Source organism: Mustela lutreola, chromosome 3 (genome assembly GCF_030435805.1).
Source record: "Mustela lutreola isolate mMusLut2 chromosome 3, mMusLut2.pri, whole genome shotgun sequence".
Taxonomy (NCBI): domain Eukaryota; kingdom Metazoa; phylum Chordata; class Mammalia; order Carnivora; family Mustelidae; genus Mustela; species Mustela lutreola.
Genome location: NC_081292.1, coordinates 167,029,083 through 167,045,043, shown reverse-complemented (window position 1 = coordinate 167,045,043; position 15,961 = coordinate 167,029,083).

Here is a 15,961-nt window from a genome sequence, read left to right as displayed (position 1 = left end):
TTTATAGTTAAACAAGCACATTCGGAGGACTCCTCTACCAACGGGCGCTTCTGGGAAGAGAAAGGAGCGATCACGAAAAAGGGAAGCAGGCGGTATTTCGTTCCACCCTGAGCTGACCGGGCGTTCCCGGCTGCCCGGCTTCTGTGAAGGGGCGGCATTCCGCCCTGAGCCAGCCAGGCATCCCCAGCTGCCCAGCTTCGCGGTCGTATATCGTCTCGTCCTTCTCCCCAAAGATGTGTTGCCAGTATAGGTTTTTCTTAAGGCCACATCTAAATGTGCTTGGCTACTAGTAAAATCCTCCAGGGGTTATAGTTTAAGTAACAAATTGTTCCGAGGGGCAGTAGCAGGCAGATGCTTAACCATCTGAGCCACCAGGCGCCCGGGTGTTGACTTTAAAGACAAAGTTCTTTTTGCTAGTTTCCTTTTTACCGTCGTAAGAATACTTAACATAAGGTCTACCCTCCTAAGACATTTTTGAGAGTACGATACAATGTGCTCTGTAGGTCGGGGGTCGAGCCGCAAAACTCCGGAGCTCATCAGCTTGCTTCACTGGCACCTTCGGCCCATCCATTAGCACCTCCCCTCTCTCCTCCCCCTGTTCCCCCTCCCTCAGCCCCTCCCCCCCCCCCCCCCCCCGCCCACCATCCACCATTCTACTCTCTGCTTCTTCGAAGTGGACAACTTCAGATATATCATACAGGTGGCTTATTTCATTTAGCACAATCTCTTCCAAGTTTATCTTTCATGCTGCCCCGTGGAGAGAATTCCCTTTTTTTTTTTTTTTTTAAAGATGGATGATATTCCATTGTGTGCTTATATCACACGCTAACTTTTCATCGGCCAACGGACATTTATGCTGATTGCATAGCTTAGCTCCGGTGGATAATTTTTCAATATTTAGGTTTGACTTTGCAATGTGTGTTTATAAGTACATTTGCGTATACGCGCACCTGATCTCTGAGTTTCCTTCCTGTGAAATAGTTCTGCTAGGAAGGAACCCGAGAGAGCATTCAGGTTTCCTCAGCAGGTCACCAGTGAGCAGGTACGTGGCTGGATGGAGGCAGAGCTCTACCCTGGCCAGCGCACTTCCTGTCCAGTCTGCATTCATGGCCAAGGGCAGAGGGCAAGAAACCAAATGCCAGCAAATAAGGTGCTTAAATTGCATGACTAGAGGCAGACTTTTTATATTGTTAGTATGATTGAGACCTTATTATAAATAAGCAAATGAATAAAAAACAAAAGGCTTTCATTATTCATTTCTTTTTTTTTTTTTTAAGATTTTATTTATCCATTTGACAGAGAGAAATCACAAGTAGACAGAGAGGCAGACAGAGAGGAGGAAGCAGGCTCCCTCTGAGCAGAGAGCCCGATGCGGGACTCGATCCCAAGACCCTGAGATCATGACCTGAGCCGAAGGCAGCGGCTTAACCCACTGAGCCACCCAGGCGCCCCTCATTATTCATTTCTTAAGGCTGCCTTTAACAAATGAACCCAAACCAGATGGCTTAAGTCACAGAATTTATTCTCCCAGTGTTCTGGATACTAGGAGTCCTGACATCGAGGTGCTGGCAGGCCGTGCTTTCTCTGAAGCTCTCGAGGAGGATCTTTCCTACCTCTTCCTGCTTCTGGTCTTTGTGGGCCTTCCTTGGCATTCCTTAGCTCATAGCTGTGCCCACTAGTCCCAGCTGCCTTCTCTCTGTGTGTCTCCATCTTCTCTTCTTACTAAGGACACCAGTCATGTTAGATGGAGTCCACCTGAATCCACTATGACTTCATTTGAAGTTAACAAATTATATCTGCAAAGACTCTATTTCCAAATACGGTCAACTTCTGAGGTTCCAGGTGAACACAAATTGGGGAACCAGTGTTCAATCCAGGACACTCGGCAAACTCAAGGGCCTCGGTTCTCCATGACTTCTCCAAGATGGGACAATTTTGGGAACTGATAATGATATGACACGAAAGCATCTCCAAAGCCCAACCAATCAGAACACAGAGCAAGGCCGGGTGTCCCAGGAGCTCCTGAGAAAAATGCTTTGTTCCCAAAGCTAGGGTGTGGGCCATTGTTCCTACGGACGGTCTCAGTCCACCTGTAATGGCAGCTTCGGGTCTGCCTTTTAAAGCCAAGGACCAGGTCTGCGTGTGTGTATGTGTGTGTCTGTGTCAGGGGGTGGAGGGGGAGCAGGGTATGCACCTGTGTGTGGTAAGAGGAGGCCTCTGGCAGCCCATCCCGGCCCCCAGCCCCAACTTCCTGAGGCCAAGGAGGCCTCCGTGTTTACCTCAGGCAGCACTGGCTCTCAGCCCCTTCTGTCCCACATCCCTGGGCATGGGGACCTCTCTGAGGGTTACTGAAGAGGCAGTTGACATTTAAAGGAAAATGAGTTTCCAGGGGCCTGAGAACAGTTCCTGGAATCCCTGTTCTTGGTAGCCCACCCTCCAGGGAGGGGCTGGCGGGGAGCCAGAGCGCCATCAGAGAGCTGTGTGCGAAACGTGCACCTGCCAAGGTCGCCTTGGAGGACATCCCAAGGCTGCTGCGCACAGCATGGTGGCCTGGTCAGCAGAGGGGCGTGAAGCTCCCTGCCACTCCCCACCAAAAGTCTCTGGGGATCAGTTCTGGGGTGGGAGGGGGAGCAGGAGCTGCAGCCCCCCCCCCCGAGGGCACTGAATGCTCAGGTCCAGTGAGCCCAGGGTGCAAGGGTGACACCCACATGCAGCAACACCAGGCCCCCCATGCTCCCTCGGCCTGCCCTGCTCTGCCTCAGGGGTCTGCTTTCCTCAGGGGTCTGTCCCAGGGCTACCTGCTAAGTACAGAGGGGCCATGAGGACTGCACACCAGTCACACAAGGTCACCCTCCCTGTGTTCTCATGTAGTGCCTGCCCCCAGCAGCAGGGTCCCAGGGATAGGGAGGCTGGGTGGGAGGCACCATCCTTCTTTGGTTTCCTCTGATATCTTGGGTGGGGAAGCCCACAAAGAGAGCCTGCTTAGTCCCACAGCTGGATGGGGGTCCAGGAATACCCCAGCAAGCCTACCTCTCCCATCCCCACATCAAGGGGCTCCTGGGACCACTAAGTGATGTCTCAGCAACTGGGACACGGCCGTCTGATCCAAACCGCAGTGTCGTTGCTGCTCCCATGAGTCATGAGTCATATTATAGGATCTCCCCCTGTTTGATAGGGCCTGGGGCATGTGCTCACACAGCCCACACTCACCCAGCCCACACTCACCCACGCACACACACACTTACCCAGCCTACACCCCCACACTCACACACTCACCCCACCCCCTCACACACATACTCATCCCCACACTCTCGTATCCCCATTCACACACACACACCCCACACCCATACTCACATGCACCCTTACACAGATGCATAAAATTCACAAGCTCACCCACACACTCACGTCACACTCCCACATACTTACTCATACACAATCACACACTAATTCCCACAACTACCCACACTCACCTGCATCCTCACACCCCCTCTCACCCGGCTCCCACTGAGCTGGATGGGGAAGCTAAGGGCAGTTTGACTTTGAAAAATTAGATTAACTAGTTTTATTTGTGTCCTGAGCTGGAAAAAACAGCCCGATCTCCAGAGCTTTGTCATGGAAATCCATAGAAAAAGAATTGGTTGGAAGTCAAAATCCAAAAAAAAAAAAAAAAACAAAAAAACCCCAAGGGAACAGGACTTGGGAAGTGGACGTGGCCAAGAAGGTATTGTTCCCAGAGTGGCTCGTGGTAATGAGCCCATCAGGGCACAAGTCCTCCTGGGGCAGCTGCCACACTTGACCCCTCTGCAGACCGGACAGTCCACTCTGTGAGGAGGACACAGCCTGGGGCTGGATGGGCACACAGCCCTCCTGGAGGAGAACTCAGTCCTCCCACGTGAAATGTCAGTCAAAATGTTTATCCCAGTAGCTTCGCCTCCGAGGAATTTATCCCCCGGACATAAGCGGAGACCCGCAGAAGGACTGCAGTCTGGGTTATTTATACGAGCGAATGAGTGGAAACATCCTCTGTGCCCACACTAGAGGAATGCTCAATTAGGTTAAATCCAGATGATGGGAGAAGAGTTTCCTAAAATTAAATACTTGGGAAAATCTTCTCAGTATAGTTCATTGAAAAAGGCAGATTACAAAATAGGAAACCCAGATTGTCTCAGTTTGGGATGGCGTGTGTGTATGCATGTGAGTGTGGGGGGTTGTGAGGGTATGGGTGTGTAAATGTGTGAGTGTGGGGGATGTGTGTGAGCGTGATGGTGTGCGAGTGTGTATGAGTGTGGGGTGAGAGTGTGGGGGTAGTGTGTGTACGGGTGAGTGTGTCGGGTGTGTTTGAATGAGTTTGCGTGTGGGTGTGGGGTAAATGTGTGAATGAGTCTGTGTGATTGTGTATGACTGAGCGTAGGTGGTATAGGGGTGAGTGTGTATATAGGTGAGGGTACATGATTATGTATGCATAAGTGAGTGAGTGGGGGTAAGTGTGCGCATGAGTATGGGGGTGTGGGTGTGTGCATGGGTGAGTGTGTGTGAGTGAGTGTGTGGGTGGGTGAGCGTGGGGGTGTGGGATAGGTGAGCATGGGGTGAGTGAGTGTGGGCTGTGTGAGCACATCCAGGCCCTATCAAACGGGAAGATCCTATTAATAGGGCTTAGAGAAGCAGTGAAGACACTGCAGTTTGGATCAGGCCACCATGTCCCAGTTGCTAGAACATCACTTTGTGGTCCCAGAGGCCCCTCAATGCCGGAGATGGAAGAGGCAGGCTTGTTGGGGTCTTCCTGGACCCCATCCAGCAGTGGGACTTTAAACACCTTCTTCATCTCTCTGCTAATTTTACAAACTTGGGACAGATGGCCTCCGGTGGGTCGTGGGCCCCATCCCAAGGACGGCGTGGAAGCTCCAGAGAGCAGGCTGGGGGCCAGAGGCTTCGTGGGTCTGGGGAGCGACAGGAAGCTAGCCCGAGGGAGGAAAGCATGCAGGAGTCTGGGGACTTTGGGAGGGAAGAGGAAAGGGGTTTTAAGACCCTTTTCTCTCTCTCTCTTTTTAAGATTTTATTTATTAGACAGAAAGATCACAAGTAGGCAGAGAAGTAGGCAGAGAGAGGGAAGCAGGCTCCCTGCTGAGCAGAGCCAGATGTGGGGCTGGATCCCAGGACCCTGAGATCATGACCTGAGCCGAAGGACAAAGGCTTTAACTCACTGAGCCACCCAGACGCCCCGCTTTCCTCTCTTTTGTGAGCATAACTGCCCTCTGGTTCCAATGGAACAAATTTCGGAAAGACCTACAGTACTTCCCAAGGCTATTGGTGGAGGTGAACTTGGATTTGGCTTTGGTTTCGTCTTCATGCGACCATGCTGAGAGGGGCCATGAGGTTACGGTCTTTAGTTGGATTACGTAAACCTGCCTCAGGTAGAAGGAAGACCAGACTGAGTGCAGCGTGAAGTTTCCCGGACGGAGGTCGTGATCACCCCTCCTCTCTCTGCAACCCCAACACACACCAGCCCCAGTCCCTGAGCTGGGGTCAGCCGTGGGCGCAAGCTGCCTCAGCTGCATCCGCTCCCCAACACTCACACCCGCAGGGGTACCGGGCGGTTTGCTCCGGTAAGCAGGCAGGGGCAGGAAGCAGGCAGGGGTGCGGGGAGCCGGCGGCGATGGCGCATGCCAACTGCTTCTTGTCCTCCCTGCAACCCATCGTGCCGACACCTACACACCAGCACCGGCTCAGGTCCCCCCAAGGACACGCAAGGAGGTCCCTCAATTCTCTCCCTGGCACCCTGTCCTTACAAGTAGTTCCGCGTAAGAAGAAAAAAACCTAGTTGTAGCATAGAGGCTACAAACCGCCTGGGAGCAGATCGGATCCTAGCCCCGCCCACTGAAAAGGGCAAGGCCAGCAGCTCAAGCCCCTGGGCCTGTTCCCTCCCCTGTAGAGCAACGACTATGCGTACTTCAGGGGATCGTTGAGAAGAAAGCCCTCGACACTGCGCCCAACACATCATAAAGCTTCTTAACTTGGCCATGGTGATGCACGATCGTGAAGGACCTGGGGCCCAGAGAATGACCCGTGCGCATGAATGCACGTGTCTGCGTACCTGTTTCTGTCCCTCGGTGTGGTCCCCACTCCATCACACAGAGAGCAGGAGGCGAGTCCAGGGCACAGGAGTCAGGATGATAATAATAGAAATATTCAAGTGTTGACATTTGGGATGCTCTCCTATCCCCGGGGCCCATGCCAGGCAGCGTGGAGCGGGGCTGGATCCCTCCGCTGGGGCTGCCGGGAGGACCCTAGACCCTGCAGCTGACTAGCAGGCACGTGCTTCTTCCTGGCCCTGGAGGCTGACAGTCTGAGATCAAGGTGTCATCAGGTTTGGCTTTTTCTGAGGCCCCTCTCCTTGGCTTGTGGATGGCCGTCTTCTCCATTTGCTCACGTGGCCTTCCCTCTGTCGCATCCCCTCTCCCTACAAGGGCACCAGCCACATGGCATCAGGGCCCACCCAATGACCTCATTTCACCTTCAGGACCTCCTTAAAGACCCTGTTTCCAAATAGAGTCACCTTATGAGTAACTGAGGGTTAGACTCGCCCCTGTGAAGGGGAGGGGGCAGGGACCCACTTGGCCCTTAAAACAGCCCACCTCCCCCAACACTCAGGTGGCCACTGCCTTTTCCAGTGAGCCCAAGCTGCCACCTGAAGCTGCCGTGACACCGAACTGCTGGAACTCACCATGGAAATGAGTAGAAAACAGTGTGATGGGCCACAGCCTGCTTCAAGATGCACAGCCCAGTCCTGATGGGGGCCACAAGGTGGCGAGGCTTGGGGCATATCTCAGGGACCATCTTCCAGCTTCCCAGAGCCTGTGCAGTCAGGGACACCAGCAGCGGCCAACACTGGCTTTTCCTCTTGTCTGGTTCTCAGAAAAATGGAAGGTTCTCCTCTCCCCTGATGCCAGTGTTTCCTGCATGGTGATTTTTCTTTTCTTCTGGTTTTGGTCCAGAAATAGAACAAAGAAATGAAGGGTGAGGAAAGAGGAGGAAGAGAAAAGAGTGGGCCTGCTTTGAGGTGAGGAGGGGAGTGTTGCTGGCAGCAGGCCAAGGAACAAGCATAGAGAGCTGCTGCCAAGGGTTGCTCATGTGACTTAAGTCTGCTCTGCTAGCAGGCATTGGTACAGGAGATTATGTCCACTTTGCAGATAAAGAGACTGAGGCCCAAAGAGGTGACAGCTCATGCCCAGGGGTCACTAAATGTGGGTGCTAGAGCCAGGGTTTGAAGCCAGGGCCCTCTGACTCCCAGACCTCCAATCTCCCACTCACCTGGGTGACTCTCTGGCTCCAGGAGAATGGAAAAGTCAGGAATTGGGGGTTCAGGGAGGGTGAGGTCAGGCAGAGGTGGTTGCGTCCAGCTGTGTGTGCATTCCGACAGGTCACAACCAGATGTTTACAACTCCAGCTGTCCTAAGTCCAAGGAGGCTTCCCTTTGCAGGACCTTTGCACCTTCCAGCCTAAGCCATCCTGGGCCACCTCTGTCCCTGAGTGCTGCCCCCCTAATCCCTTTAGGAAACCACTGGATGGAGACCAACTTGGGGAGCCCCTGCCCTGGACTCTGGTTCCCCACAGCCGATCGGGTTCAAGGAAGGCTCTAGGTCTTGCCCAGCAGAAGAAAGTAGGGCAAGGGCCAGGAGTGGTCTCTTGATTCGTGTACTCTACCTTCCCCCGGAGCTGACTGCCTCGCTTAGCTCCCGCCGCTGAGAAGCCCGCAGTCTCTCATCTTAACCCAAGCTGCTGATGGGAAAACAGTCTTTCCGGCACCCTTCTTTCTCCCCACCCCCAATTTTCAATTTAAAAAATTTCCAAAATGTTTGCATCCTATGATACTCCCACCAGCAGGGAATGAACAGTTTGGCAACCCTACAAAAGATTAAACAGAGTTACAACACAGCGGGGTAATACTCCTTCTAGGTTTACACCTGAGAGACATGAAAACACACGTTTACACAAAAGCTTCTAAGTTAGGTGCCCATAGCAGCTTTATTCATCAGAGCCAAACCCTGGAAACAATTCAAACTCTCATCAACTGATAGATGGAGATAAATCAGGGGTGGGATATACTGCAATGAAATAATGCAAGGAACTATTTTGCTGCACTACAAAGAAACAATGTACCAATGCATGCTACAACACAGAGGAGCCCTATATTCATGCTGAGTATAAGAAGCTGACCACCAAGGACTGTGTGTCTTATAATTCCATTTACATGAAATGTCCTAAATAGACAGCCAATCTATACAGACTGAGAGTAGAGTGATGTTCGTGTAGGCTTAGGGGAGACGGGGTGGGGGGCTGCTGTTTGACAGAGGGACAACTGAAGGCTGTGGTGTTTCTCTTCGGAATAATGAGAGTGTTCTAGATTTGATTGTGATGATGGCTGCACGACTTGATGAACACAATGAAGGCCACTGAATGATACATATCGAATGGGTGAAAAATAAATAAATAAAAAATTAACAAATTTTCCAAAACCGGTATCCATATAACAGTGAATTCCTATTGCTGGGCCTGGAAAGGGGACTTTCTTTGTCCATGGTTCCCTTCCTGGTGGTTTTAAGAAGATCCCTGCTTTTCAGGGATGCCTGGTGGCTCAGTTGGTTAAGCATCCAATGCTTGATTTCAGCTCAGGTCATGATGTCAAGGTCATGAGATTGAGCCTCTCCTGGGGCTCAGCACTCAGCAGGGGAGTCCGCTTAGATCCTCTCTCTCCCTCTGCCCCACCCCCATTCACAGTCTAAATAAACAAATAAATAAAATCTTTAAAAAAGAGAATGGAAACTATTTTCTAGTTGTTGAGTCCTAGCCCAGGAGATGGTCACACACAATTGTAAGTGATTTTGTGTTTCAGGGAATAAATTGGACCTACTGCCAACCCAAAGCCACTCCCTGTGCCTTGGGTGCCTTTCCTGCCCCCTGCAACTGGCTGGGTCCCTCGAGAGGCTCCCCAGAGGGCTGGAGGCTCTGGAAGGAAAGAGCACCTGGGGTGCAGCTGATCCAGGGCCAGGAACTGGGGAACAGGGGGAGAACACTTGCACAAGGCACACGGTCAATTGCTAGGGGTGCAGGCGAGTCAGCAGCACCCCCCACTCCACCCCCACATCCTCCCCCTCCCAAGACAGGAGGCCATCCCTAGACAAAGACACAGCACCTGCCTCCGGCCACCCATCCAGCTCAAGGCTGTCCTTCTCTCCTTCTCTCTCTCTTACTCCACTCCCTCTCTTCTTCACTACAAGCATGATCACACCTATAGCCCAGAATGGCCACAGAACCACTGTGAGAGCCCACACGTGGTAGGTACTCCAAGGGGTTTATTGAATTCATTCACTGTATTTGTAACTCCGTAAACCACGACTTCACCAGCCAATTCTCTTTTGTTAGGCATTTAACACCTTAGCAGTTTCCCTTGATTTCTTTTTTTTTTTTAAGATTTTATTTTTAAGTAATCTCTGCACCTAACGTGGGGCTCAAATTCACAACCCCAAGATCAAGAGTTGAATATTCCTCCAACTGAGCCAGCCAGGGGTCCCTCTCTCAATCTCTTATTGTCATGCTAAATACTATTTAAAAATAACTTCTTTAATTATAGAAGTAACCTATACATTATAGAAAATATAGGTAAACAAAACAAATAAATAAGAAGAGGTAATTCTTATCATTCAGGTAATTTTTAACATATAGTATATATGGTAGAAAGTCTTCTTAACTGCAATTCATACTTAGGAACATAGATGGTAGATAAACCAAAAAAAAAAAAAAAGTGGCTCACGGTGTTTTGTAAATGACTTTTCCAGTCTAAAAAAAAGTCACTTTAAAAAGTGACCACACACACATGCACACATGCACACACAACTACACGGTCTTTATAAGCTCCTAAAGGCAATGTTTTTGTCTATTTGCTTATTGCTCTTCATAACACTCTAATGTGCACATCTTTATTTTCTTCCTTAAAAACAAGTGCTTAGAAGTGGAATGTTCAGGGACACCTGGCTCAGTGGGTTAAGCTACTGCCTTCGGCTCAGGTCATGATCCCAGGGTCCTGGGACTGAGTCCCACATCGGGCTCCTTGTCCAGCAGGGAGCCTGCTTCTCTCTCTGCCTCTGCCTGCTTGTGCTCTCTCTATGACAAATCAATAAATAAAATCTTTAATAAAATAAAGAAATGGAATGCTCAGGGTAAAGCAATCTATAAATGTTCTATAAATATTATTAGATCCATTATGAATGTTTGCACCACCCCCCACCCATCTGCACGCGTCAGTTTCCAGTTACTCTCACTGCTGTTTGTGTTACAGACATCCGATGACTGAGAAGCCAGCCTTCTCTCCTCTGGATCCTGGCTAGAGGAGTCTTCTTCATGAGACTTCTGCACAAGCCCTTTGCCCATAAACAAATTATTACACTCTATAATAGCACTCTGCTTGGTGATCTGATGGTGTACACGTTTTCAGGAATGAGTTTTATGCACAAAATGGTTCCATTTCCTTTAGTACTTTTTGCATATCTATTCATAAATGGGTCTGTAGTTTTTCTCTGGGGTATCCTCTTTTCAGGATTTTGCGAGCTCTCTGGCTTGTGTTACCTTTGTGAAATGAATTGGAAAACGGCCATCTTATACTATGCTCTGGAATGGTTTACAGAGCATGAGAAACACAGAGGAGAAATGGCAGTATATGAATAAACATGAAAGATATATGACAAATAGACAAAAGACACCCTTTCCCAAGGCAATCAGGGAAATGCAAATTAAAGCAATAATGAGATACCATTTTTTGGTACATCATGTTGGGAAAATTTTATGAGTGATAAAATCCAGTATGACAGTATTAACGGAGATGTGAATAATTATCAGGTTTGGGGAGAACTGCTTAAACTCTTCAATTCACCGCATAACTCAGGAATTCCACCCTAAGGTCGATACTCAAGAAAACTGAAGACATATCCATCTGTGCATGAATGTTTCTAAGAGCATTATTCAGAAGAGCCAAGAAGTGGAAACAACACAAATGTTCATCAAGGGTCGAATGGATGAACTAATGGAACATATCCTTCCCTACCATGGACGTTATTCATCCATAAAAAAAAGAATGAAGCACTAATACATGCTACAACGTACGTGACTCTTGGAGACATGCTAAGAGAAAGAAGTCAGACACAAAAGGCCACTTCTTATAGGGTTCCATTTATGAGCACCATGGAGAACAGGCCAGTCCGTAGAGACAGAAAGTAAATCAGTGATTGCTAGGGGCTGGGGAAAGAGGAGAATGGGGAGTGACTGTTAGCACGTGCGGGGTTCCTTTCGGGGTGATAATACAAATGTTCTAGAATTAGTGGCGGTGGCTGCTCATAATTGGGAATATACTGAAAGAAATTGAATTGGATACTTTAAAATGGTGAGTTTTCTGTCCAGTGGATTATAGCTTAATTTTCAAAATTGAAAAAAAAAAAAAGGTAATGGTAAAATAAAAGTCATTTTACAGTAGAGAAATCCGGCAAACACCAGCACAACCAGGTGACCACCATTGACATCATCCGCGGTAAGTTGTGTTGATAACATGTATTTTCAGTATGACATGCCGAGAATGACACTTCAGCTCTGTGGGCCTCCTCCCAAGAAACCACAGCCTCTGTCTAATCATGAGGAAGACGTCAAGCCAATTCAAATTGAGGCATTCCTATAAAATATATGACCTGTCCTCCTCGAAATGGACTAGGGCCTCAAAAAGCAAGGAAAGTTTGGAAAAACAGTCCTGCCAAGAAGAGCCTCAGAAGACAGGACAAGGAAATTCATGTGGTATCCTGGGTGGGATCCCGAATATAGAAAAAGGACATTAGGGGGAAGCTAAGGCAATATGAACAAAGGAGAAAGTTGGGCTAGTACTGATATGTAGTCATATTGCCTGGCTAATGTAACCAGAGCACCACGTACGTGGGATGCGAAGAACACGGTTGACAGTGCGGGGAAGGTGGGGACTCTCTGCATCTCTGTGCAGCTGTTCTGTAAATCTAAAACTGTTCTAAAATAAAAACATTTATTTTAAAATGATAAAAACAGTCAGTGGCTGTCCTGCACCCACCAGTCTTTGTGAGTCAGTCTCCCTGTAGATTGTCGGATGAAAATATCCAACACGGCAATTCAAATCCGATGGCAAAAATGATGGCGCAGGTGGTGCCAAGGAGGATGGTTTAAACATCACAGGTTTGAGAGAGGCACTGTGGACAACTGATCGAGTAGAGTTGCAGAAATGACCTTCTTTCTTGGCAAAGTCAAACATGTGGGAAAGGACATCCCATCAAGCTAGCTGTCCTCTGGGCTGTGGAAACCCCAAGTAGTACTTGAGGGATTCTTTGTTTGAAGAATCAGCAGGTGGCACCCGCTCTGGGAAAAGAATGGGTCTTAGTTCCTGGAGCTCAGCCTGTGACAACCTGGCAACCCAGATCGCTTGAGGCCACCCCCGGGCTCTCTGTAGGAGGGACACCAGTGCCCCAAACCCCCACAGCGAAAGGATGGCTCCAGGCTCTAAATATATCGCCAGTCACGACTTGAAGAACAAATATTTCACTGTGAATGCTGTAAAGCCTCTCTGGTTCCCTGGGGAGTGAGGAAACCTCCATGGTAACCAATGCACCCCACACATAGGGCAGGGAAGGGACTGGACATACGTGTGGGAGTTGGGAGGGGAGGATGGGGAGAGATGGGAGGGGACAGGGCTGTCCATTCTATGCAAGTAGCGAACATCTCTCTACCCCCTCTTCCCTCATCTCTCTCCGCCTCCACCCTCCTCTCTCCCTCCACCCCCCTACGCCCACCCCACCTCTAGGATGGAGCTATCTGGCTCCAGGACAGCCTGTTTCTGTGCTTTGGGAAATCCAATAGGCTTTTTGTTACAAAAGCCTCATAGGGGCTCCTGAAATTCTTCTTGGGGCAAACTGGGACATAAGCACAGCTGGCAGGAGCCTTATAGGTTCTGGCCTGGGGTAGGCTTGGGTTTGGTTGAGCGGAGCTGTGTCTAGGTGTCTTGCTCTCCTTTCGCAGGTGAGGGTAGATGGCTTTGGCTGTGTGTGCTTTGAGACAGTCTTGACCTTGAACTGTGGCTCATTCTGGAGGATCTTTTGAGGGCTATTCCCAGGCAGGGCAAGGAAGGGGCCACACATCCACCCACACAGCAGACAACCCTGCCGCCCCTTAAAAGAACAGTAGGATGCAAAAATAGCAATAGGGAATGAATCTCCACAATGTTCTGTTAAGTGAAAAGTACAAAACAATATGATCCCACGTGTCCACTGATAATTTCTGATAAGTCAAGCCAGAAACTTAACAGAGGTTGCCTCAGGGGAAGGTTACTGAGGACTGGGTTAGGAAGGAAGCTTGTGTGTCCTCTTGAACTGTTTGGATTTTTGCTGTGTGTGTGTGTTACGCGGTTGCATACTTCCCAACGTTTCATGTACTACACTACAATTTGTTTTTAAAGATTTTATTTATTTATTTGAGAGAGAGAGAGAGAGAGAGAGAGCATGAGAGGAGAGAGGTCAGCGGGAGAAGCAGACTCCCTGCAGAGCAGGGAGCCTGACATGGGACTCGATCCCAGGACTCAAGGATCATAACCTGAACCATAGGCGTCACTTAACCAACTGAGCCACCCAATTTTTAATAGCTAACCTAACCGAACTGGGTCCAAAAGTTAAAATACTAACAACAACCCTTTGCACACCAGTTAACTATATGATACCGTTCCAAACAAATATCCTGTCCCACAAGCGGGGTTCTAGCCCTGCCCCTCCTCCTCCTGCAACCACCTGGGCCAATCACCAAGTGCCAAGTGGCCTGAAGGGACTTTACCTACCATAATTCCATCTGCACCCCCATAGCACCCCAAATAAACACACAGCTGGACACAAGATAGCATGTGTACCACCTGAACACAAGTCCCCCTCACCATTGAAGACAATTTCTCCTTCCAACTGAACTGTGCTCCCAAGAGCCCCGTCCTAGTTACCTACTGCTGTGTAACAAATCACAACGAACTCAGCAGTTTCCAACAACAGACATGTCTCATCTGCCCAGGCATCCAGGCACAGCCTGGCAAGGGCCTCTGAAACCACGGAGTCTCAGAAGGGGTCATCCAGGTGTTAGGCAGACTGCATTCTCATCTGGAGACCCAGCCGGGGAAGGACCTGCTTCCCAGCTCATTCAGGCTGCTGTCAGTATTTCTCTTCTTTCCGCTGAGTGACTGAGAACCCTGTGTGCTGGCTGTTGACTGGAGTTCCCCCTCCGGTCCTTGCTATGTCCCTCACTATATGAACTCCCACACCATGGCGCCTTACTTTATCAAGCCAACAAGGAGACTCTCCAGTGTGTTAGTGTGCGCTGGTGAGATGGAGGATGCCCTCTCTTGCCCCCCCCCCACCCCATATCTATATGGGAAGGTAGTCATGGGAGTGACATCCTCACCTTTGCCATATTCCATGGGTTATAAGAAAGTCACAGGTTCTACCCACACTCAGGGGGAGGAAATTATGTATTACAAGGTTAAGAACTTGGGTCATTCCTCAAGAGTCTGTTCACATGCCCTAGGATCTGTCTGCCACATCCCCCAACGAGGAGATTTTGAATTTGTCCCTGGTAGGGCCCTTGTGTTAGAGTTGTAGGGTGACACATTCCCAGAATCAGGGGAGCCTTAGAGAGTTTGTGTTCTGGCAGGCTCTCAGATTTCCCGTGACTAGTCCAGAAAGACAAAGGCATCTGACATGGTAAAGCCAAAAGGCTACACCCTAGCCAAATCTTGGCCATGTAGTGATTATGTATGATGTTAATAGTGGCTCTGAGTTATGCAGTGCACACCTGCACACCTGCCCACAGCAGCCCTAATTCACACCTGCAGATAAGAGCCTTCTTCTGAGCAAGATGTCCCGAGGACTAATTATTTGGTGCAACTCGAGTTCCACCAATGAACCATATGTTTATGTACCTGAGTTAGCTTTACACTACATCCTCCTTCCTGGCCAGTCCTTGACTTTTCTATTCCTCAAACACACCCAGAATGCTAGAAATATTTTCTCTGGAGTTTTTTTTTTTACTACTTTTCACCCAAGGCAGTTCCAAAACCCCAGCTTCTGGGGTTTCTTTTCCCACACTGCAGGGTGGTCTCTAGAAAGGGAGTATCCAAGTCATCTGGGGTCTCAGAAGAGACCTTGGTCCTCCCAGAGCTGTGATGGTCACAGCTGTCATGTGGTAGGGACAGCCTGCCCACTACATCTCAGTAGCCCTGTCACAGTTACATGTCACAGACAGTATTTCCAACTCTCCGACTATACAATGAATTCCCAGATGTCTTTGGCACAGCCCAAGATTCTTTCTCAATTAATGATAAACACAGAAGGTGCAGAATTTTGGAATAGCTATCATTTCTCCTGTGTCATTCCTAATTCTTCTTCTCCTCCTTCTCCTTCTTCTTCTTCTTCTTCTCCTTCTCCTTCTTCTTCTTCTTCAGAGAGAGAGAGAGAGAACAAGCACAAGTAGGGAGAGGGGCAGAGAGAGGGGAGAGAAATCCCAAGCAGGCTCCACACCCAGCACAGAGCCCAACACAGGGCTCGACCTCATGACCCCACGTTGGGCACCCCCATTGCCAATTCTATAACTCATAATGACAATGCCATCTGCTTATTGAGCACTCGCTGTGTTTTACATGTTTCACTCATTTGCTTCTCCTGACAGTCCCCTGAGGCAGGTACTGTTACGATGCCCAGAGTACAGAGAAAAAGATGAAAACTGTGGATCAGAGCAGCTTAGACCCCGGTCAACTGAAGGTCAAACTGGGATGGCATGGTCTTCCTGGCATGGAAGCCTGGCTCTCACCTGCAGCACAGAGACACGTGTGAGGAGTAAGTGAGAATCCCTCACTGGGATTCAATACTTCCACTTG